The sequence below is a fragment of the Ambystoma mexicanum genome, chromosome 4q, assembly GCF_040938575.1.
Source record: "Ambystoma mexicanum isolate Mex_15411 chromosome 4q, UKY_AmexF1_1, whole genome shotgun sequence".
In the NCBI taxonomy this organism is placed as follows: domain Eukaryota; kingdom Metazoa; phylum Chordata; class Amphibia; order Caudata; family Ambystomatidae; genus Ambystoma; species Ambystoma mexicanum.
This window is the reverse complement of record NC_090928.1, coordinates 176,120,661-176,146,030: the sequence shown is the minus strand read 5'-3', so window position 1 is coordinate 176,146,030 and position 25,370 is coordinate 176,120,661.

Sequence of the window (25,370 nt, the reverse complement as noted above, 5' to 3'; positions counted from 1 at the left end):
CTGGCCCCGTAATTTTGGGGACTTGCGATCGTCCGCTAAAAGAAAATAATAAAATATAGCATTTGCAATCATATATTCTTTTCTGTCTTCTCTTCTTTCACCTAACACCGTTACGGCCCCTTTACGGCCGAGGCGCACGTAGCCCCCTGCGGCTGCGTGTCCTGTGTGACGTGCTTATACAGCCGTCCCACTTTATTTCACCCCTCCTGCTCTTTCCTCACTCGTCGTGGCCGGCGTTCTTCGTGTGCGGTCACGTCCCCCTTTCCACCTTGCCCCGATATAATCGTTGCCGTTTACCTCCGTGCCCACTCCCTTACCACTATTCTTTTTCCCACCACTCTTCAACAATGCCTCGTGCTCGAGATATCCTATGAAAGCCCTACTGGTGACGTCACCGATCTCTCCCAAAACTACCGGTAAGTTCTTTTCATGTTTTAAAAGTTCGAAATAAGTTTGCTATTTATCCCCGTTAACCCCACAGCTGTCCTCTTGTCACGCCTGGAACAAGGTGTGTGATACGCCCCTCAACAGGAGGGCTTAACCAGCCAATTATCTTCCGTATTAGGCAACCAGCTAGCTACCGCCTACAGGAAATCGTCATCTATCTATCGAGTTTCTGTGCTCGATCAATAGGGATCCTCATCTACTCATTGATCAATAATCGCCAATTCGTAGGAAACCGCACACACACACACACACCCTTACAGGTGGTCGCGACCTAGGCCAATAGTGTCTACGAGCGGCCGCACGTGATGTTTTCGTGCTGCGCCCACCCTTCTTTGTAGCGTAGCGGACTGCTCTCGCACTTGTCCAGCTACCATTCACTTCACCGTCAACACTAATTTATCAAATCTTCGCCGCGCACCTTTGTAACACCTCCCACCTCCCGTATTCTATTCCTCCCCCCTCCCTCACAATTTCACATTGCTTGTTGGGTGTGGCATACTCACCAAGTTCTCTTGATGCGGGGCCGCTCGACTGCGTGCACCCCTCCAAGCGGCTCGCCACCTCCCCTCGTCTGGACCACGTCTGGACACTCGCCAACCGCGGGCAGGATACTTCTCAACCGGCTCCCGAGGGCCAATATCCGGATTGCGCTGTCCGGTCTTCTCGCAGTTCCGCGATGGTCCTGTAGTCCTCAAAAAAGGGGGCAGCGGCAGAGGGGGCCGCGCCGCCGGGCCTCCTCGCAACGAGAGTACTCGGAAAAATAAAATAAAAAGCAGATCTTAAACAGATCTCAGCAGTGCCTCCAACTTGTCGGGGGGTTTCTCCCGGGGTCGGCTGGGCCTTCCGCGGACCTCTGGGCTGGGAGGCCCCAACTCCTCCCGCGTATCCCAAAAATGAGTATGAGACACACACAAGAAGCAAGGTGGTTCTGCTGTTTATTGAACAACGGCAGGGATGGGTCTAGGATCGTACGGGTCCGTCCAGACTCTCGAAATTCGTGGGGCTCGCAGGCCCCTTTTTGCCTCAGTATGACGCGCTACTTGCGTCACCTGGGAAAGTTAGCAAAAACCCTATCGCCACTCTGGATTGGTTCCTCGAGTGGTAGGGTTAGTATAGTACACGTATAGAGAACGCTGTTAGTGGTTAAAGGTCAGTCAGGTGGTATAATTGGGTTGTCCCTTCTATTAGATACTTGAAAATTGTTACACGAAGACCCCTAATGATTGGCTAATGTCAATGGCGTCAGTGATGAGTGCCCCATGTTCTGATTGGTCCACTCGCGAGCCCCCCAACCTGGGACCATCGTTGTTCCCAGCTCGCGGTGCACCTGTCATTTGCAACAATATGTAACTATGTGTTCGTGCAGACAATGCGTGGATTTACTCATATGCCTGAGAGCAGACCATTCCCATCGCTGTAGGTGTCCATTGGGTCATTTCATTGTTGCAGCCTGTGTCTCAAACGTGGGACCCAGGCGACTTCTCCCTCCTGGGTCTGGCACCCTGTCAGGTTTGGCTTGGTCACGTGAGGAGAGACCGTGGTTGAGGCAGAATTCTGCACATTTAAAGTTGTATTTTCCACTGCGTGTCTGACTTTGCTTGCAGGTGTGACCTTGGCGTCGGCTGGTAGCATGCGAGTTGCAACATCGCTCCCTTGGCTGTCAGTTCTCGCTGGGCTCGTTCTGCAGGGTCAGCAATTGTACTCTTGCTCGTCCAATGTTCGCGGAGGCTCTTGCTTGCGGCCTACTTGGGCCTGGTGCATAGGTGGGGATGTTTAATGCACGGCACTTAAGTTGCGGTATCACATTGCTTCATAGGCGACATTGCTTGATAGGCGGTATCATGTCTTCGTTGTATTTTCATCACAATGCAAAGGTTAGGAGAAGCGACAGCAAGCATTTAGATGAGTGCTTTGTGCGTCTTGCATTTCTGCATTTCGAAAAACCTATGTGAAAAATAATAAAGATGCGCGTCAGTGGGTGTGTCCGTCACCTACGTCATAGCACTGAGTATGTTCTTCGTGTGGATTGGTGTAGGGGTGTCCAGTGTGCATGGTTACACGGGTGGTCTTGACAGTTGGCTAGGTCGTCATGGCATCTCTAACGATGTGTTTCCTTACTGTTGAAGGGCTTAGTCGAGTTCATCCATGCCGCAGGTGTAGGCTTGAGCAAGGCAGGCTGGCGGGCAGGCTGATGGGCACATCCGTATGTTCCTGTACCAGGGTATTTGGTCGTCTGGTAGATAGGCAAATTCATCTTGTGGCGGGTGTCTGGGTCGCGATCCTCTAGGCCAGGGGCGTGAGGAGATTGGGGGGGAGTCTTTTCTCCCATTCTCCCACTTCATGAGTCAAGTCTGTCAAGTGCTGTGCTGGGTCAATGCATATGACAGTGCACCTTACAATGCCATCTTGCTCTGCCCCATGCAAAATGACCTTATCTTTCCTTGTGATTGCTGCCTCTAAATATAATATAATGGGATTGCCTAGTGCTACCTCCTTGTAAACTACTGGTCTGAACACAAATTCTTTGGGTAATTGAAATGTGTGGTCTTTGATCCTGGACACCCATCCTAACAAAGTAAAATAGTGCAAGATGCAGATCGCTGTGAGCACAGAATGGTTGTATAACTGTAATAGCCCTTGGGTAGTACATGCCTCGGATGGAACATTCTATTCCCTCTTTGGTGAAGGATATTGCCTTATTTAGTTTGCTCATAATATATCTGCCCAATATGTTAATTGGTGTTAGTTTTGACTACAACAAGTGTTCTAGTAAGGGGTAAATCTTCAGTAAAAGGAACCATTACAACATCCCCAGAAAATCCCTGCATGTCCATTATTTTGCCTGACAAAGGAAACCTTCCTTCCTTAATACAAGACAATAGCTCCTGTGTCGACAAAAAATGAGAATGTCCTGTCGCCTATTTTTACTGCAACCTGTGGTTCCTCTTCCAGGTCTGCAGTTACTGATATATCTCGGCACGTCAGAGCCCCCTATGGGCTGCCCTGTTGGGAAGTCATGTATGTGCCGGAAAATGGAAAAGGGTTACCTCTGAACACTGTCGCACCCCTGTAGTGTGGTATTGCGCCCTGTGGTAAAACATTTCTGGCACATTGTTGAGTAGGGGCTTGTTCCTGTACTTGGCGAGGATTCGGTGGTGGGTATTGAGGCAACTGCTGCTGTGTAGTGCTCGGTATATGTTGAACAAGTGGGGGCTGCTATTGTGGTGCGCCTTGTGGAAATGGTGATTGCATCTGTGCTGCAGCATCTGTGGCTGTGGGTAATATGTGACATTATGATACACTGGGACTACCCCATGGCCATAAGGTTCTGGCCACAGGCTTCTGCTCCTTTACTCTCATGCAAAGTGTTCCATTCTCCCACAAACCCAACACTGTCATCCAAACATTGGTCTTATCCCTCCAAGTCCAAATCTGGCCCCCTACCTCTCTGAATGCCACCCTCTCCTGTGGAAAATACCCTCCTCGTGGAAAATACTCCCTTGTAGAAAATACCCCATCCTTCTGCCTCCTCCCTGCGAGGGGTTGTATTCTTATTGTCTCCAGTGTTTGTAATTATTGCCCCTTCTATTCTGAATTTAGCTAATTTCTTTTGTACCAACTTTGCCTCTGCCTTCTGTGCTTGGTCTACCTTCTCTCCTTGTGAAAGAGGTGGGAGGTTGGTTGATAAACCTTTAAACCACGCTTATCTAGGTTAGTGAGTTTTTTAATTGTTTTATTATGAATGTACTTGGTGCTGCAAATTACAGGGATAGGTAACAATCAACCAATGTGTTACTATTGCAATAGTTTGACTTAGAACGGTGCATGCCTATGCAAGCGCTCCAAGGAAGAGATATATCGAGGATGTATAAGTGTATTCTTCAGTTTATAAGGTAGCATAAACTGAACTGGTTATATGTGATTTACACAGCCACATATAGCATGTCTTGTGAGATTTTTAGTAGGTGATTTACACAAAATTCCATTTCAACATAATGTTATTGACTCCTGTTCTTGTCAATGTGATAACAGAGAAATATGATATCGCCTCACAATGAATAGCTGCATGAAAAAACATGACTGAGGCCGTGGTTCTGTAAATTAATTTCTCCTTTTTATTAGTTTTTACCGAAGCACTTTACCACTGCAGCGAGTGCCTTAACTTTCAGTGGGTCGGGGGCTGTTCTCACATTCTAATTCTATGTTTTGGAAATGCTGCTGCTTGGGCCTGCTCGCATAATTCACTGTGTCCTTCACAACCATTATGTATTAATTTGTTTATCATCTGCAAAGTCACCTGCCGTCTTGAGTCTCATTTAAGGCCCCTGAAAACTGCCTTTCTTGCAACAATGAACTGGTAACTATTCAGCACCCCTCTCTTCTCTGACCTTGTTCACTAGAAGCTTTCTGTCCAATAACAAGAGTAACATCTAGTAAGTTCAGAAAAATAACCATGGCTCAAAAAATGTGGCCTAGCTCACTAGATCAACACAATCTATAACTGCTTGGAGAGGCTTTGTTCTAACATGGCAGGCCTCTTGACTGTTATGGCCAATAATTCCTATACTAATAAAACACAATCTATATAATAGGAATAACTTCCAACTACATTACATTATCTAACCATATGTATGTTAAGAAAGAAACATACTTTGCAGTGCCCTAAAACATAATACTTTTGCTACACATTGCTTTACTGTGCAACAAACACCCTAAACACACCCAAAAGTGTGGCAAAACTACTTATTTTCCAAATACAATGTCACCCTACCAGAACCATGTCATAGTTACCTCAGCACCAGGGCCTAACACGTTTGGTAAAATAGTTTTTTCAGCTTATATTTCTGTACACGTTTGGGACGATGCACGTGCATCTGTACACTATCAAACCTGCAATATTGTGAGTACTTTGGTACATTAAACAGGAAACCACAACAGATTTTATTTATTATAATCATGTATATGTTTCAAAAATAAACCTTTCACTTTATCAGCTATAAACATAGTAAAGTCAACACTTCACCAGCTTCACAAATATAAAATGCTTCATTTCACGCATATTTCATAAAATAATCCAAATTCATACTTAAACAAATATCTTTACCCCTAAAATGTTCTTTACACATATTAATGTTGCCAACATGATTTGCAGCTAAGATCTCATTCTAAAAGAGTGTGTGATTACATAATCGTCACCCTTTGAGAAACCCATTAAAGTGCTTGTGCCTAATCAGGAGGGTTTTTGGGAACTCAGAAGATGCTCTGGGGCTTCTGCTACACCCCATCCTTTACATTACCTGCATATTGTGTTCTTCCATGTCATACTAGTACGTGTCCCCAAGACCTACATTGTGGGCAGTAAATTCAATCGAAGTCTCAAATGCTGCTGCCTCCATTTCGGACAAGGGAATTTTGTAATGTACATTTCCAGCCTATACAGGGGTTTGTTATGGTGAGGTAGGTTATAATACAGAGTCTAATTCCTTATAACACCACTAGTCATACACTAGCCATATTCCCACAAAGCCCTTTTAAATTTCTGGGCTGTCATAATTGAAGTCTCACTTGACCGCTCTCGACCTGCCAATTGATCTTCACACCCCGTGATACATCTTGAAAAAAGGGTAGCACTTCAGTTGGTCATCAGGAGATGTAAACTTCCAAAAAATGATTTACTAGGGGGATCTATGATTTTTCTATAAAAAGACAGTGCTTTTCATTTAATACGGGCAGCCATAGAGAGAAGTCCAAATTCATACTGCATAATCGAAGTTGGCACACAATTAGGAATTCCCAATACATTGCGCCATATCAAGCCTGCAAGTGCCTGCCAAGCTGAATCTTTAATAGTAAAATGAAAAACCATATCATACAGCAAAACAGACACCACATTAGCTCTTTAGTATTTTATAAGAAGCGAAAGAGAAAAACATCCATATTTGGACCTTAGCCTTCTCATTTGGGTGATGTATATCCCACATTTCTTCTTTAGGTGGTTGAAGTGCTCTACAGATTTTGGACCACTATATATAGTAAACCCCAGATACACATGCTGGTCCACTATATCTAATACTTCTCCGTTAATTTCCACTTTTTTTGCCCTTAGTACAAATCATGAGCCTGGACTTTTGAGAATTAACTGACAAGCCATGACTTTTCATATAATCAGCTTGTGAATCCAGGGAATGCTGAAGACCTATAGGAGTCTGGTAAAACATGACCAGATCATCTGCATAGGCAATGCAATATGCCCTCAGCATACGCAGACATGGAGGGAAAGCTCTTGCTTGTTTAAGATGAATGTCCAAATCTGCCACATTATATTATATATTATATGATATGGTATGGCATTTATAACACACCTATACACAAGTCTTTCAAGGCGCATTACAAATTGAACAAGGTCAGAGCAAGGGCATATCCTTGTTGTACCCCCCTAAAGGAGCATAGTGCATTAGACATATGGCCCTTCCCATCCAAGCGTACCTGCACCTTAGTAATGGCATGGATAGCAATTAAGTTGTCCAACAGGGTTTCCGAGATCGCCCACTTCTTAGGGTTTCCCCAAAAGGTGCTCCTACACATCCTGTCAAATGCTGAGGAAAGATCTATACATGCCATACTCAGAGGTCACGTTTCCCATCTTTTAGATTTAATCAACAAAGTGAGTGCAAACCCATTCAACTGGGTACCTAGCACTCAACGAAAACTTGCTTGATTTGCATAATTTCTATTTGTCTCAGTCACCCATGCATTTAAAGCTTTAAGGACGTCCAAAAGAGCTATTGACCAATAGTTTAGTGGCGACATCCTGTCACCTTTCTTAAAAATAGGAATAAGACAATTTTAGACCACACCAGATATAGGAATCTGATTAAACCCAATCTGAGCCTCAGGAATGCACTCTGACAGCCATGAGCCATAAGGCTCAATAGGTATCTGTGTGAAGTTCCCAGTCTATGATGAATACATTTCAAGGAAGAGATGCAGGCCTGATTATTAAAACTCCACGTTTTTTGCATTTTGTTCAGCTGAAGTTTTAATTGCAGCATAGTTAAAGTGATCTCCTTAATGCAGCCCATACGTCCTATATGTGCATCCTTTTCATCAATAGTGACAGGATGTTTCAGTCGGTGGGTGGTCATAATTTCGAAAAAAAAATGTTGACAGACAAAAATGTCGACAAAAAAATGTCGAAAAAAAAAATGTCGACTTTCGTTTTTTTAAATTATATATTTATTTTAGGGGTTCGGGAGTTAAAAAAAGGGAAAAATTAAAAAAAAATTAAAAAAGGGGGGTTGGGGGGGAACCCCCCCATTTAAAAAAAAAAATGCATTGAAAAAAAAGTCGACATTTTTTTTTCGACATTTTTTTTTCGATATTTTGACTTTCGACATTTTTGTTGTCGAAATTATCACTGTAAACCGTTTCAGTCATACTGTATTAGACATGTTCACAGTTTTTAGGCTGTCCTTGAGAAATGACAGAGGTTAATCTCTAGCAAGTGTGAAAGCAAGTTTTTTTCTACCAAGTCAGACTGAGTTTTATCCTCAATACTTTGATCAGCGAAGGTTGTCTAGCACCAAATTGCTTCCAAGACCAACCAACCAACGACCTTGGTAGCAAAGGGCACAGGAAAACAGGAGGACATCTTGGGATGAGACGCAGCACTTGTCTACCTCAAGGATAATTAATGCCAGAACATATAATGGCATGTTGTCAAAGAGAAGGGGTACTCCCTAAAGTTAATTGTTACAGTGTGAGTGAAGACAATTATAACCAGTCATGTATTAAGGGTGAGAAAAGCCCTTGCAAAATGTATAACACTCACAGAAATAGGAACCTCTAGGAGTCCCAGGGAAAGCATGCTGAGAGGTATTTAGAAATTACCATTCTGAAACTGGAAAAACCTCAATCCTCTGTAAAACCAAATATATTTTTTTATCCTCATGATACTCCTTTGAGGAATATGCTTAAGGAGAGAAAGGAACTTGGTGGGGAAAATGTTATTGAGAAAACTGATATTTGTGTTAGGGACTTCAAGTCCCAGATATCCCAGAGTACTGGGACAAAGAAGAGGGTTGCAGAGGCACAGGGTTGCAGAGTGTAGCCCATTAAGGTTAAAAACCTGAGGATGGCTGAGAGGCATAAAATGTCCAGTCAGGTGCAGGCCATTAGACCAAGGTCGAAGACTGGTGAGGCAACCAAAGCAGCAGAAACAGCAGGAGAGCAATAGTAGTAGTGTGGAAGAGTTTTGGAAGCAGCAGAGGACGAAATTGTGGAAGAGCCAGGATGCTGGGACCAGAGTGGTGATAGAAATTGATGCCAGTCCTGAGAGAATTGTATGGGCTTGAGATTTCAGCTGCAGAGGTTGCATTGCGGAAAGCGCACCTTTTTGTAACTTTCCCAATTGTAAAGTGTTCAGCAGTAGCAGGTGACACCGGATCGCTGGGGAGATTTCAGCTGCAGAGGGCGTGCAGCGGAAAGTGCACCTTTTGGTGACTTTCCCCATGGTAAAGCGTTTAGCAGTGGCAGGCGAGCACGGGATCGCTGTGGGAGCCATGAGGGCTATGGAAGACTTGAGATGTGGGAAGCTGTGCAGTAGAGGCTGCGGGGCCGAGCAACATAACTGAAGCATATGAGCTGGAAGCAGGAAGGTACACGGACGTGCACAATAAAACCCAGTGAGTTCACTATGAAGAGGGGAGGTCGAACTATACCCCCCATCCTGGAAGACACTGCAACCAAAAGAAGAACCAAAGACAATATGGCAGCGGATCGTACTAACTCGCACCAATCCCCACTGCACAGAGGATGGACAAGTACCATGAGAAATACCCTCTCAGCTGACTCTACAACCAAGGAGCAGTGTGAACACTACCCAAAGTAGATGAAGACGCACAAGACGGAACCAGAGACAGCTATATGGACAGAATCAACAAAAGCGCTAAGAAGCCATGCCTCAAGTCGTTAGAGACACCATGACGACCTAGCAGCATCAGACATGAAGCACACGTGCCATCCGCACATTCGGGACACCCACACACACAAATAAACGAAGAACACATGTGCACAGTTCTATGAGGTAGAGGACAGTGACATGAATATTCTGTCTGCATGTTTATTATTTTGCAATTAGCTTGTCGCAGCAACATAGAAACCGCCAGAAGCAAGAGGATCATGTGTACGTGCTTGCAGATGCTTACATACAAATAACCCCATGGAATGGCAGGATCACTCAAGTGACCTGACAGAGCCATAACACACTAACCTATGGATGCTATAATGAAGACATATACAGTAAAAACCAGACCATGTTTTGGGAAATCATAGTAGGCCACAACCATCTTAGAAAACCTGACGCCATGCAGAATGCTGTTCTAGCAGAACCACAGCGTGTGGAACGAGGCCACCGCCAAGGTTACAACGCTGTGAAGAACATTCTTTTCCCTGTACCGAAGTAACACCGGTGGCAGAGGTGCATAATTCTTCACAAAATGCAGAATAATTCAGAGCTCCAGAGTTCACAAACTTGGTCTCTGGACACGTGACCCATCCAAGCTGATAGTGGGCCAAGAGTTGGCAGATAGGAAGAGCAACCATCTCACGGACCAGACAATGGTTGCAACAATTTTAGTTGCACTCGAGCTACAGTCATGCAATGGGAAAGGAGCACTCTCACGGCAATGATGCTCTACACACGGTTACACCACAGACACATAGTTGCACATCGCAGACACATAGTTGCACATAGCATCGTGAAAATGTGCATTCCGAGCTGGCAATTGATTTCATCCCAGGCCAGGGGCTCTCAGCTCAGCCAATCACAATTCATGACCGTAGGGGTGGGTAGCTGGGGCCACCGATCAATCATTAGGTCAGCACACTGTAACAATTAGTCAATAACAGTTTTCGGGGAAGGTCCAGGCCTGACACCTGACATAGCCATGTCCAATCCACTAATCTCTATAGGGGCTACTATAGGGGAAGTACCACTCGTTAACCAATCCAAAGTAGAGTTAGGTTTTTGGAGAAGGGCCCAGGGTGCGACATACTTGTGACGTAATATGCTATCAAAACTGGGCTGCGAGCCAGAGTTCTTCAAGCTGTGCCTGGATTTGCCCCCGAGCATCTGATCCCTGATGGTTTGTTGGCTGTATTAAACCTCAGTTGAACTTGCTACTTGTCTGCACTTGCGTTCCTTTTGGGATTGGGAAAGAATTAGGCCTTCCATGAGTTCGGTGTCTGCAAACTCCTAGCACACCGCCCTGCTTGCCTGGGAGTTCTCCCTAACAAGTTGGTAGCAGAGGCAGTGGTTTGTGACATCTGCCCGGCCAGAAGCTGCCTACTTTGCCGCCGGACCTGAAAGTCTGTGGGACCTTCATGGGAATTGCGAGAAAGCCGGAAAAGTGCTAACCGGGGAAAGGTCGTTGTGAGTTGTTTGAAAATGATCCTGCCCACGATCGGTAAAGAGTCCAAGGCAGACCAGAAGGGCGAGGCGATCAGTTGACGCGGGGCCAGCGGCTGAGCAGCGTCAACAAGCAGGGAACGTAAGTATTGGTCCAGGCAAATAGCAAAGGAAGGTGTGAGGGTGGGTATTATATGTGCTGGAGGGGGAGGTGCTGTTGTAATGTATAGTATTGTGTAGTATTTAAAGTGTATTGGCAGCAGGTGCATGTTAAGTAGGGAACTGAAGCCGAGGAAGAAGTCCCTTTTCTATGTCTAGGGAACGTTCGGTCTTCGAGGTAAAAGGTTCCGGTGGTGAACTGGGACTATAAATTTGATAGGCTTGGACTATAGAAGCATGTAAATAAGGTATTCCTATGAATTTGGGCATTTTAATTTGTCAGTATATCCGAGGGGGTTAGCTGGAGCTATCCTAGATATCGGAAGGTGCACTATCTGGTTAAGTCTCCTGGAGAGAGGTGTTTCACATGTTTGGCGATGCAACAGGTGCAGTTAGTCACAAGAAATAAAAGTATACTCTGCCCTGGAGAGGTTGAAATACAGCTGTATGGATTTGTGGGGTTTCGTGTGGGTTTAAAGCAACGTGTTATTGTTCTATGTGTGCATAACTTGTCTATCTACCTGTTCGAACTTTAGCTTGGTGACATCACCCATAAGTCGGTGCATAGGTCAGAGTGTTGTGATGGTGAGGAGCTAGCATTGTGGAGTCGGGATATGTAGAAAGGTGAACGAGTGGCGGTGCACGGAAGGGGCATGTGCAGGATTGAGGTGGTGTGCCGGAGAACAGCAGAGCTGGTGAAGGAGGGGCTATACGCGGAGTACACAGTGTGAGGTGCAAAGCCACTGGGGCTCACAGCAATTGAATGTGATAACCATTGCATTGTAACTTTCTCTATCTGACAGCGGATTATCGAAACCCTCGATTAGAGGTCAGGTAAAAGATCGTAATGTAACCGATGTATAGTGGGATAGTGGGGGGAGTAACACCAATGCAACATCTGTGCAAAACCTTGCCACCATATAATATTGTGAAATATAGTATACAGTGGTCAAAGGACACTGAGGGAAAAAGTCTGAACCCATGGCCGCCTAACGGCAGTTTCTCCAAGGATGTGCTGCAATCGCTACTGACCCACTTACATAGCACATACAAAGGGAAGAAATTAGCAAACCGCATGGCCATATTCAAGCTTTTGCCCATGTTCCAGGAGGGCGCAGGAGGCAGGGTATGGATGATGAACCAGCAGGAGGAAAATGAGGAGGGTTCTAACCCTTCCGCACCTCTGCCAGCCCTGCCTAGTGTAATATCCAATGACATAGATGATGGGCAGGGAATGTATCCACTGAGGGACCGAAGGGCAACAGAGGGGTATTTAAACCCCACGTATAAACCATAACCATATACCAAAGACGAACAACAGCAGGGGACAGGGCAGGCCGCCAGCATCTCTGAACTAAATGAGGAGGGGCTGCGGCATGCAAAAACAGAGTTCGAGGGAATAGGGGCAGAGGAATGGATAGCCGCACAGATATTCCTGAAATTAAAGGGAACGACAACAGGGGTAGCCAAAGGGGCAACAAAAGCAATAGAGAGCTTGGAATTGGGACAAGGAAGTCGTGAAAGGACAGCTCAGGAGGAAGAGGAGCAGCAACAATGGGACAAAGAAGCAAGGCGAGAACGTGAGGACAGGGAACAGAGAAGGGAGAAAAATTGGAACAGGAAGAGCGGGAGCAGAGAAGGCAGAGAGATTTGGGAATAAAGGAAAGGAAGCGAAAGGAGAAGACAGAAGGGGAGAGGAAGGAAAAGGAGATGGAAGACTGTTAGAAAAAGGGGAGGGATTTGAAAGATGCAGAGATGGTGAAGCGGAGTAGGAAACTATTACAGCAGAAAACACATGGATGTGAGGAGAGAAAACTGAGGAAGTTACAGTTAGAAAGGCTGGTAAGGGAGAGGGAATGAGAGGAGGAGGATGTGCGAGCACTAAGGGTGGTAAGTGAACAGATTGCATTGGAGTTGGATAGGAAAAGACAGGATGAGGAGAGGAGAACAAAACAAGACAGCATAGATATACATAGGGAAAGTTCAGCAGGAAGTGGTGCTGCATGCCTAGGGGTATGAGAAGGCGAGAATAAATATAAATTGACAGACATCGATCTCAAGGTAGAACACAACTCCAGCCCAACCACGCGAAAAATGTAATTTTTCAGAGGAGTTTTGTAGCAACATGGACGAAGGGTCTGACAATGACAACAACCACAATGATGACGAGATAGGTGGGCACAGAAAACCTCACAAGGGCGGGTGAAAGGACATCACGGGAGTGCAGGCGCAAAGGGAGGGAGGACAGGACTCAGACGAACAGACGCGACACACTACGAACGGGTGTGGGGGCACCACACCATACATTAACAGACTAAGGGATCTTTCAGGGTCGAAAGAGTGACGAGACAATGCTAGCCCACTTCAGAGGACGACTCTCTAGAGCACAAAACCTATCACAGCGAACACCTGCACTGGAGCCTATAGACATATGTACAGATATTGAAGATGTAAGAGTGCCTATCCAGATTAGACAATATAGATGGACAACAGAGGAGAGAGCGGCATACTCTCAGATGCCCCTGCTAGAGATGGGAGGGACACGACCTCAGGACGTACCATGGAAGCACACAGACAAGGAAAATGTTAAATACCGACTACCCTCACTAAGTTTGGGGGCTGGTAAATGGATATATGAAATGGAGAAGTTGACAGCAGGGCACAGTCTAGCAGTGGGTGATTAAGTAACAACAAATGGGAGTCAGAAGGTGGTTGCCTCCTGTCTACACCCAAGTTTTTTAACACATAAATGACAGAAGGGTGAATAGTGAAAAGTTATTCCTGGAGCTGGGACCCTAGCGGTAGTTAAATGGCCCTGTGTCATGTATCTCCTACAAAGTAATTGCAGTCTAAACCAGCCCTAATCAGTGCTGGTGTGCCGACTACAAATGGGATGTAGAGGTCCTGACCCTTTCCTCTCCATTCCTTTCCTAACTTCTACAGTGTAAGTGCATACCCAGTGGGGGTTGTGTATATTTTTTATATTACCGCCTCCAATGTGTCTGTTTTATAAAAGAAAAACAATTAAGCCTGAAATGATCAGACAAAAAAATTAAAATAACTTAAAAAGCTGATTTCCTATTCAACAATTAGTTGTTTAGTTGTAAATCGCGGTGATATTATTCTTTAAGCAAGCCCTTTCATTTTCATATGTAGGGTATCGGAGCCTGGGTTATCAGTCCAGAGCTACTTCAGAATGAGTCAACCAGTTTCAGCGGGATTCACTCTTTGGCTGCTTTCATCAGGACCAGTGGATTGAGTTTGTAATGTTCTCTATACAGTATCCAAATCATGCAGTTAAACGAGGATATCTTCAGGTATCCACAGAGCTAATAGGTCATTCCCTTGGTCCTAAGGGATTAAAAAGACAAGAAAAGACAAATGGAAGCTGCCATTAATCTAAAATGTGCTTCTGACAATGGGTATTTGGTTCACATTACTTCATGTTAGATGAATCCTTACCTGTACTTAAGTACTTGGGACTGGGTTCTCTATGTAGTCTTGCTAGTAGTGGAGCAATACATGGTCTCTGCTTGATTCCTGAGTGATTAACCTTACTGGAATCTGTGAAATCAAGGGGTGTATATTAGGCTAGGGTCACTGTTCTCTACTTAATCAGGATTTCTCAAGGTATCCCAAGACATAATAAGACACTTCACCTGTCTTCACTGTGATTCTGGTTAACGTGAAGAATCAGGAGCGGTTCCTCTGTGTTTGTAGTTCATACAGGGGCACTGCAAAAAATTATGACAAATATGCCTCCCGTTACTATTCGTGCCTAGTTGTCAAAGTTGCAACAAGGCTATACTGGGTCATTCCAATTATCAGCTTCACGCTGCTTATATAGGATTAAGAAAAACCCCTTTGCCCCTGCATGTTATTTTCATGTTACAGTCAAAGTGGGTGGTAGCGGCGTTCCGAGCGAAATGCCATTTCCCCTTACTGAAGCCTTACACCCGCCCGTATCTAATAGGCGAGAGTGCAGAGTAACATTTCTATGTATTACATCAGCACGTTGCTTGTCTAGAATTGAGAAAAACCCATTTGCCCCTGCTTTTTATTATCATGTTGCAGTCAAAGTGAGTAGGAACGGTTTTCCGAGTGAAATGCCATTTCCCCTAAAGCCTTGCGCCCGCCCGTATCTAAAGTGCGAGAGTGCAGAGTAACATTTCTATGTATTTATCTCAGCATGAGGGCCCAGAATGCTCGTACTGCTTACCTAGGTGGTTTCCCTGCTGGTGCCGCGTCTTCGTCGGTTGTTGTTTACGGCGCCATATTGAATGACAGTTTGATTATAATGCTGCATACTAGCCAAGTGACAGTATAGTTTTTTTAAATCTTGGGGAGCTCAATTTCACATTGGGACTGATTTATATATATACAAGTGTCTCTACGTCTGTATTTATTCCATGTTCTATTTTTATCAATCTGAAGAAAGACTACAAATCCCGCAGGAGGTGTTGGGATATGTAGTCCCATCATGCGCAGTATTCTTTATATACGTGATGGAAACCTGGCCATATAGTTAAAGGGTTTTAAAGCCCTGTGTTTTTCACATTGGGACTGATTTATATATATACAGGTGTCTCTATGTCTGTATTTATTCCATGTTCTATTTTTCGGTGATTATCAATCCGAAGAAAGACTACAAAACTTGCAAGGGGTGATGGTATATGCAGTCCCATCGTGCGCAATATACTTTATATACATGATGGAAGCTTGGCCATGCAGTTAAAGGGTTTTAAAGTCCTGTGTTCTCTATCTCCATCGGCATTCTCGGCGATCCATGAGCGCGACTCCTGGCCGCAGGGGGATGCTGGATCACACAGTCCCGCTGCATGCATGCAGCAGCACCTCTGGCCCACACCGCTGCGCTGTCATACACGGCTCGTCAGAGCATTCGCCCGAGCACTTCCCATCTCACCGCGTCAGAAATCCAGGATGCATTCGCACACCACTGTGTGACCACACTACACTTCTACCAGTGAGTGTGATGTCATCTCATGGTCTCCTAAGTAGTTGTCCATTATCAATCACTAAAATAGACATATCTTCATTATAGCCATTTTTTGCTGATGTATATACATACAATGTATGTAGTCAAGGTTCCTGTTTGTTAACTTCAGATGCCACGGGGGCCCCCGTGGCTAATATATTGGAACAAAATGGGTTTTCCTTCTTGATATTATGGCATTGGGCGTATATCAGTGTTATCTGTCCTGCGCAGTCTGGGGTCGTCTCTTCACTGAACTGCCAGTGTTTGCCAACAAATTTCCTCGTTGAGGCCAAACTTCTGACTCTGTAATCTAAAAATCCATTGTTGTTCTCTCGTAAGCAGGAGAGCCAGTATATTGCCCCTCTTTTTGGTATTATAGCCTTTTCCAGTATGGTCCATTTGAGGTCACTCTCTGTATGTTTCATTCCGATATAATGTTCCATTAGGGGCGCTGTTCATTTCTTAGTTTTAATATTGGACCTATGTTCTTCAATCCATAATTTGATGGCCCTCGTGGTCATCCCGATATATTTTTTGTTACATGGATACTGAATCACATAGACCACATTGTTGGTGTTACAGTTTGTGAAATGCCTCTGTTCTCACGGGTATTTCCATCCTATATCAATGGATGTCGTTCGTTCGTTAAATTTGCAAACTGTACAGTTCCCACATGGTGTGTGTCCCAGTGGTCTAGATGTATTCCACAGTGTTGGTGCAACCATTGGTGTTGGGACATCTTTATAAGTATGTACCAAACTGTCTCTCAAATACTTCCTTCTCCTTATTGCAAAAAGAGGTTCAAGTAGTATATTTTCATCTGCATTCAAGATGTGCCAGGCTTTATGGATTTCTTTTTTCAGGCGGTTCGTTATTGGTGAGTGGCTAAAGACTGCTGTTATTGTGTTTTCACCTCTCTCTTTTCTGCTTTGCTGATTGAGGGGTTATTTCCCTTGGTATGTTCCTTGCCCTCTTTCTGGCTGTTACACTTCAGACTTCCCCGCCGGCATCCTTGCAGAATACAACTTCTTTACAGGCTCCTCTATGGTCCAGGTACAAGCTACAATGGCGTCTGTACAAACGTAGACGTACAGCAAGCCACGCCCCTCTTACGACTATAAAACCACCGTCTTCCAACGGGCTTGTTGCTGCTAATTAGCGTTACCAGCTACACGCGGTTTCATCCGTTTCCTCTTCGTGTCTCCCTACACGAATCCTTATCTGAACTCCTGGTTTTGACCTTTTGCCTGAAATTTGGATTGCTTCGTCTCCTCCCTTATTCTTGTTGTGATCGTCTGGTTGTTGGACTCGGAACGCTACTGGATACGGCTCTCTTCTGTGTCTTGCGGTTCTTCCCTGGTTGCCGCTCTGCACATCAATTTGCTGTCTACATCCGGATCATCTCAACAACTACTCAACTATACTCGTGTACTCAGGTACATATCTATTGTCTTCCATGGACATTGGGCCTCATTACGACCCAGGCGGTAAGTTACCGCCTGGGTCGTACCTTTACCACCATGGCGTAAACTATGTTTACGCCATGGTGGTTGGCGGACTTACCGCCCCATTCCGAGGTTGGCGGGGCGGTAAATCCCCAATCCCCATTTACCCTTCCCCATTCCCATTTTTGCCCCATAGGGCATAATGGGAGTGGGGAAGGCGTTAATTACGCCACCGTAAATTACGGTGGCGTAATTAACAACAAGGTCCCTTAGCGCCATGGATTTTAACACCTGCTAAAAGCAGGTGTTAAATCCTCCATGGCGCTAAGGGACCTCGGAATCAGGCGGTAAGGGTCGGCGCTGTTTACGCTGCCGTAAACCCCTTACCGCCTGGGTCGTAATGAGGCCCATTGTCTTCTGTTAGATTCTGGGACATTGAGTGACTTTCCTGTGAGATTGCTCTTCAGTGCATATGAACGCTTTCCTGAACTGCACCAACCCGGCCCTAGTGCGTCCCTCGTGCCGTTCGGGGTTACTTACCTATACTAACTTCCCTGTTTGTTATTTTCTCCTGTCGTTGTCTTCAGAATCCTGGACGACTCTTACTCCATTTATCTTTACTCAGGTCAGTTGTTATCAATTCTATAGCTAAAGTGGGAACCGATACTGATTTAGATCAATTCCACTCATTCGTGTTATTCTTTGTAGATTATCCCGGGGAAACGTAACTCCACTCCAATATCCATATAGGTAGTTGTCCAATCATTTTAACTGTTCTAATCACTTGTTTAACATCAACACTGTCTAATATCTTGGTATTCTTTTGCAGCATTGGTATTGGCGGTGTGTGTTCTCCCTGCACTTTTACTCAATTGACACCTCTGTCTGTTCTAACTGAAACAGCAGAGAGGTACATTGTGGAAAAGAGCCCCTCTTTGAGGAAGCCTGAGTCTTGTACTCAGGGGAGCTGGGATGGAAGGCTGAATTCGGAATTCTATACTACCAACACCTCCAAGGTCGTGTTCTCCGCATCTTCGGCCTATTCGGAGTGGTGAGTAACAGAATTAGCAGCCTTAAAAAATGTCCACAGAGGCCAGTGATGCTTTGAATCAAATCATGCAAATGGTCACGGATCTACGTACCGACTTGACCAATGCACAAGACGCACTGCACCAACGCATGGACGCCATTCAGTCTTTGGTTACCACACCAGCGTCACAGATGGCTGGTGCCGGAGCTACAGCATCCGGTTCAGGGTTTCCACCTCCACAGCAGGAATCAAATCCGATCATGCTTACAACCCAGTTCCCGCCAGCTCCTCCTGAACGCTTCCTAGGCGACCCTAAACAATACAGAACCTTCATCAATCAATGCAAATTGCATTTTCTGTGTCGCCCCGCCTCATTTCCCACATCTACAACCGAAGCGGCTTTTATTTTGTCTCATTTGGGAGGCACTGCAGCCGCATGGGCTAACCCGTTGTTGGAATCTAATAGTCATGTTCTTTACAATTGTGATGCCCTTCTTGCTATGATGAGTAAAGTATTTGATACACGTTATACTACTCAAGCTACTGATCTGGAACTCTTAAAACATCGACAAGGAAACAATTCTTTATTAGTTTATTTGGCACGATTCAATCAGTTGACAGCAGAGACTGACTGGCCTGAAGAAAACAAGACAACTGTCTTCTATCAAGGCCTCTCAGATGAACTAAAGGACATCCTCTCCACTGTTCCTGTGGTTCCCGCAGCATTCGGGGAACTACTAGATTTAGTCCTTCAGATTGATGCTCGTAAGTCTGAAAGACGCGGCGAAAAGAAAACAGCATTGTTCAGCTCGGTTGCAGCAGAGGCCTCATCTTCCTCATCTCCCGCACCTGAACCTATGCAGATTGGGGTGGTTAGGGGACCGCTTACCCCTGCTCAACGAGAATATCGTCGATCACACAATCTCTGCATGTATTGTGGGGCCTCTGATCACTTGTTACCTGAGTGTACCAAAAAACCTAAAAGAAAGGCGGGAAACGCCAAATCCCAACAGTAGACAGAGTCCCTATGTCGGGAAACTCACCCTTGGACTCTACAGTACAGAATCCGAGTCATTTAGTTCGCCTACCTGTTACATTTTCTTTAGATCATGGTGCTTCATTCCAGACTACAGCTGTGATCGATTCAGGTGCAACAGGTAATTATGTTGATCAATGTTTTGCCACCATGTCAAAAATACCATTAGTTCGCAAAACTATCCCTGAAACAGTGAATGCAGTGGATGGTTCACTTCTTGTCTCAGGAATGGTAACTCACCAAACAGTTCCACTCCATATGAGTACTGACGAAGGCCATACTGAAGACATATCATTTGATATAATTAAAGCACCATCTTACAAAGTCATTCTGGGCATTCCATGGTTGAAACTTCATAATCCTGCCATCGACTGGTCGACATCTCAGATTCAGTTCCCTTCCAATATGTGCAATACTCGATGTACTACATTACTCAGTATTACCCATGATAGTCTAGTCAGAGCGCTAGTATCACCTACTATGCATATCGGAGCTGTCTCTAAAAACGTATCCTCTGTGATACCTTCGCAATATACAGATTATACAGATGTTTTTGACAAAGGGATGGCGGAGACTCTACCCCCACATAGAGCTTATGATTGTCCAATAGACCTAATTCCGGGAGTAAAAATACCATCCGGCAGAGTGTACTCCCTCACTCTCAAAGAAGACTAAGTTCTTAAAGATTACATAGACAAGGCTTTGTCCATGGGATTTATTCGTTCTTTCAAATCACCTATTTCATCACCACTTTTCTTTGTCCCTAAGAAGGAAGGGGATCTACGTCCTTCTATAGATTATCGTGCTTTGAATGCAGCAAACATTAAAAACCAGTATCCTCTTCCTCTGATTTCTGTCCTTCTTGACCAGTTGGGTTCTTCCAAAATATTCACTAAGCTTGATCTTAGAGGAGCTTAAAATCTCGTCCGCATGAGAGAGGGGGACGAATGGAAGACCGCATTTAAAACACGTTACGGTCTATTTGAATATCTTGTCATGCCTTTTGGCTTATGTAATGCCCCGGCCACCTTTCAAGCTTTCATGAACGATCTGTTTTACGACATTCTTGATCAATTTGTTGTTGTCTACCTGGATGACATTTTGATTTATTCTCAAAACCAGGAAGACCACGAAAAACATGTCAAGATAGTACTCCAACGTCTGAGAGAACATAGATTGTTAGTTAAAGCCGAAAAGTGCATATTTCATGCCTCAGAGGTGGAATTTCTGGGATATGATCTTACTAACAATGGTGTGCGCATGAGTCAATCCAAAATTAGTGCGATCTTGGAATGGCCTGTGCCCAATTCAGTCAAATCATTACAATCATTCCTGGGATTTGCAAACTTTTATAGACGCGTCATCAATGGGTTTTCTGAAATATCTGCACCACTTACCTCTTTGACAAGTGTCAAAGTACCATTTGTATGGTCTTCAGAAGCTCAGGGAGCCTTTGATCAATTAAAATCAGCCTTCACTTCCGCTCCTGTCCTCAAACATCCTGATCCCGAGCTTCCTTTTTTTGTTGAAGCTGATGCTTCAGGTTATACCATTGGGGCGGTATTGTCTCAAACCTGTCCGCATTCGGGAGAGATTCATCCTGTTGCCTTTTTCTCTCGTAAATTGACAGCTTACGAAAAGAATTATTCCATCACAGAACGCGAACTTTTAGCCATCAGAGACGCATTCTTGGAATGGAGGCATCATCTTTTGGGGGCCAACCACCTTGTAACTGTATACTCTGATCACCGCAGTCTGTTAGCCTTCAAATCTATGAAATGTCTTACAGCTAGACAGGCGCAGTGGCATTTATTCTTTTCACAATACCAATTTGTTATTACATACCGTCCTGCTAAAGCTCAAGTTCCGGCTGATACTCTCTCGCGTTTACATGCGGATGGCCAGTCTCAACAGATCGAAGCTCTTCCTCTTCTACCAAACAAGGTTGTTTGTGGTTGTTCGGTTCAGCCCTCTTTGCGTTCAATTATCCTTGATTGGGTTTCAAAGCATCCAAAAGAGATCATTGACCTCAATCTGGAAATCATTCAGGGTATGCCATTCATTCAAGGGCGCGTCTATATACCATCAGGTCAAGATAGAGATTTAGCTCTTCAGTGGTCCCACGATTCCTTGATTGCTGCACATCCAGGAAGTCAAAAAACTCTTGAAGCCTTACGGCGTTGGGCCTGGTGGCCTTCTATGGTTCGTGACGTAAAGGATTACATTTTGACTTGTTCCATATGCACTCAGTGTAAAACTTCTAGAGCCAAACCAGTTGGATTGTTACAACCTCTTCCTGTGCCGTAGAAACCTTGGCAGATGCTGTCTATGGATTTCATTGTGGAACTTCCTGACGTTCAGGGCTATGACACTATTTGGGTAATCGTTGATTACTTCACTAAATACGCATTGTTCATACCTTGTTCTGGTTTACCTGCAGCTCCTGAATTGGCAAAACTGTTCTTGACGAATGTGTTTCGTTTCTTTGGTTTACCCTCGGTTATTGTTTCCGATCGTGGCACCCAATTTACGTCACGATTCTGGAAGGCTCTTACTGCTTCTTTGGTTATTGAGGACAGGTATTCATCAGCTTACCATCCTCAAACGGATGGGCAAACTGAGAGAACTAATGCTACCATCGAACAGTATCTACGCTGTTTATGCCTTCAGTACCAACAGTCTTGGTTTACTTCTTTGCTTTATGCAGAATTTGCATATAACAACTCTATGCATACATCAACTGGAGTTTCTCCCTTTTTCGCCCTGTATGGTGGTCATCCTAGGGCACTTCCACTTCATCCGGTATTACCGGCCATTAATCCTGCAGCAAATGATTGCATCAGAGATATCGATAAGATTCATCGGGATGTACGCTGCCATTTACTCCGAGCTCAAGATTGTGCCAAGAAGTATGCCGATGTGCATCGATCACCTGCTCCAGTCTATCGCAGTGGCATGAAGGTGTGGTTATCGTCGCGCAATTTGCGAATTGCAGGTAAAATCTCGCTTCTGCCTAAATTTGTGGGACCCTATATCATTACTGATGTCATCAATCCTGTGGCAGTTAAGCTTTCTCTGCCGCGATCATGGCGCATACATCCAGTCTTTCACGTCTCCTTGATCAAGCCTTTCATCCCTGGGACCCGTCTGCCTACTCGTCCTTCGCCGATCTTGGTGGATGGTGAGGAGGAATATGAGGTCTCGCGTATCCTGGACTGCAGGGTGTCTAGGGGTACGTTGTTCTACCTCGTGGATTGGAAGGGGTATGGGCCTGAGGACCGTACTTGGGAGCCACTCTCCAATTTGCATTGTCTGGTTCTTCTGAGGAGCTTCCATTCCGCCAGGGGGTTGCCGGTGTCTTTGGAGGAGGATGCTGTTACACTTCAGACTTCCCCGCCGGCATCCTTGCAGAATACAACTTCTTAACAGGCTCCTCTATGGTCCAGGTACAAGCTACCATGGCGTCTGTACAAACGTCGATGCACTCCAGGTCACCTGACACGCCTTGTACGTGGAAGACGTACAGCAAGCCGCGCCCCTCTTATGACTATAAAATCACCGTCTTCCAAGGGGCTCGTTGCTGCTAATTAGCGTTACCAGCTACACGCGGTTTTATCCGTTTCCTCTTCGTGTCTCCCTACACGAATCCTTATCTGAACTCCTGGTTTTGACCTTTTGCCTGAAATTTGGATTGCTTCGTCTCCTCCCTTTTTCTCGTTGTGATCGTCTGGTTGTTGGACTCGGAACGCTACTGGATACGGCTCTCTTCTGTGTCTTGCGGTTCTTCCCTGGTTGCCGCTCTGCACATCAATTTTCTGTCTACATCCGGATCATCTCAACAACTACTCAACTATACTCGTGTACTCAGGTACATATCTATTGTCTTCCATGGACATTGTCTTCTGTTGGATTCTGGGACATTGAGTGACTTTCCTGTGAGATTGCTCTTCAGTGCATATGAACGCTTTCCTGAACTGCACCAACCCGGCCCTAGTGCGTCCCTCGTGCCGTTCGGGGTTACTTACCTATACTAACTTCCCTGTTTGTTATTTTCTCCTGTCGTTGTCTTCAGAATCCTGGACTCCTCTTACTCCATTTATCTTTACTCAGGTCAGTTGTTATCAATTCTATAGCTAAAGTGGGAACCGATACTGATTTAGATCAATTCCACTCATTCGTGTTATTCTTTGTAGATTATCCCGGGGAAACGCAACTCCACTCCAATATCATATAGGTAGTTGTCCAATCATTTTAACTGTTCTAATCACTTGTTTAACATCAACACTGTCTAATATATTGGTATTCTTTTGTAGCATTGGTATTGGTGGTGTGTGTTCTCCCCGCTCTTTTACTCAATTGACACCTCTGTCTGTTCTAACTGAAACAGCAGAGAGGTACATTGTGGAAAAGAGCCCCTCTTTGAGGAAGCCTGAGTCTTGTACTCAGGGGAGCTGGGATGGAAGGCTGAATTCGGAATTCTATACTACCAACACCTCCAAGGTCGTGTTCTCCGCATCTTCGGCCTATTCGGAGTGGTGAGTAACACTGGCTTGTTTGATGATTTTGTGCGGGTAGTTCCTGTCCTTCAAGTTGTTAGCGAGTCTTTCTGCTTGTCGATCATACTCCATTCTTGTTGTGCAGTTCCTTCTGAATCGGAGGAACTGTCTGAATGGTAGATTTTCCTTTAAAGATCTTTGGTGGAAACTGGTGTAATCAAGGAGGGAGTTCCTATCTGTAGGTTTTTGAAAGACAGTTGTCTCAAAAGTGTGTCCTGTCCTTATTATTCTTAGATCAAGGAAGGTGGCTTCCATTTTGCTTGCTTTGTGAGTAAATCTAAGAAAAGGATTTAGTTTGTTGATCCAGCTAATGAAGTTGTTTAGTGTGGTGTTGTCCCCATCAAACAGCATCAAGATATCGTCAATGTAACGACGCCAGCTCACAATGTTCTTGACAAAGGGGTTAGTCTCTGGGTATATATGCTTGTCCTCAAAATCTGCAACGTATAAGTTGGCTAAGGTCGGTGCAAACGTCGCGCCCATAGCTGTTCCAGCTATTTGTTCATAGTAGCTCTCTCCATTAAGGAAATAATTCCTAGTGAGCGCAATTTCTGCTAGTTGTATTATTAATGAGATATCGAGGGCTCTAGTATGTAGTACCTTCTCAATGACTTTCAGGGTCTCTCTTTGGGGAATTTTTGAGTAAAGGGACTCAATATCCATGGTGACAATATAGATGTCTTGGCTTTCCAGGGTCAAACTATCCAAATGGGCCTGAACTGCCGTGGTGTTTTTCGTGAATGAGCGCATTTTATTGACTTCTTCTCGAAGGAAAAGAGCCAGAGGCTGGTGGCAGGAACAGTCACTCAGAGTCACCAGGAACAGAGGGAGAGGATGGTACCAGCAGAACGCCCCTCAAGAATAGATCCTGAAACACCAGGGAAAGAATCATTAGTGGCCAACCTCTCCACCTTTATCCTATCACCCATACACTTAAAAGTGTTACAGAAAGGCCTTTCTTTTGTACCAACATCATCACATGATCCATTCCAGACCAGAATTGAAATTACACAACTAATGAGAAAAATACGACTAAAACAATATTTCAATAAACATAACTTCACAGGATCGACGGATGTCACAGGACTACACAACAAATCCACATACTACCCGCCACCACAAGCAATAACAGTGGAATCCCAGACTTTTGAAAAAAAAAATTTGAAGAAACTAGAAGAGATCGAAGCGGAAGGCGCAACTGGTCCCTTTCATAATATGACACGTTTGGAAAATGAAGCTCTGAAAGAACTACAGAATAATGGTGATATAGTCATAAAACCTGCAGATAAGGGA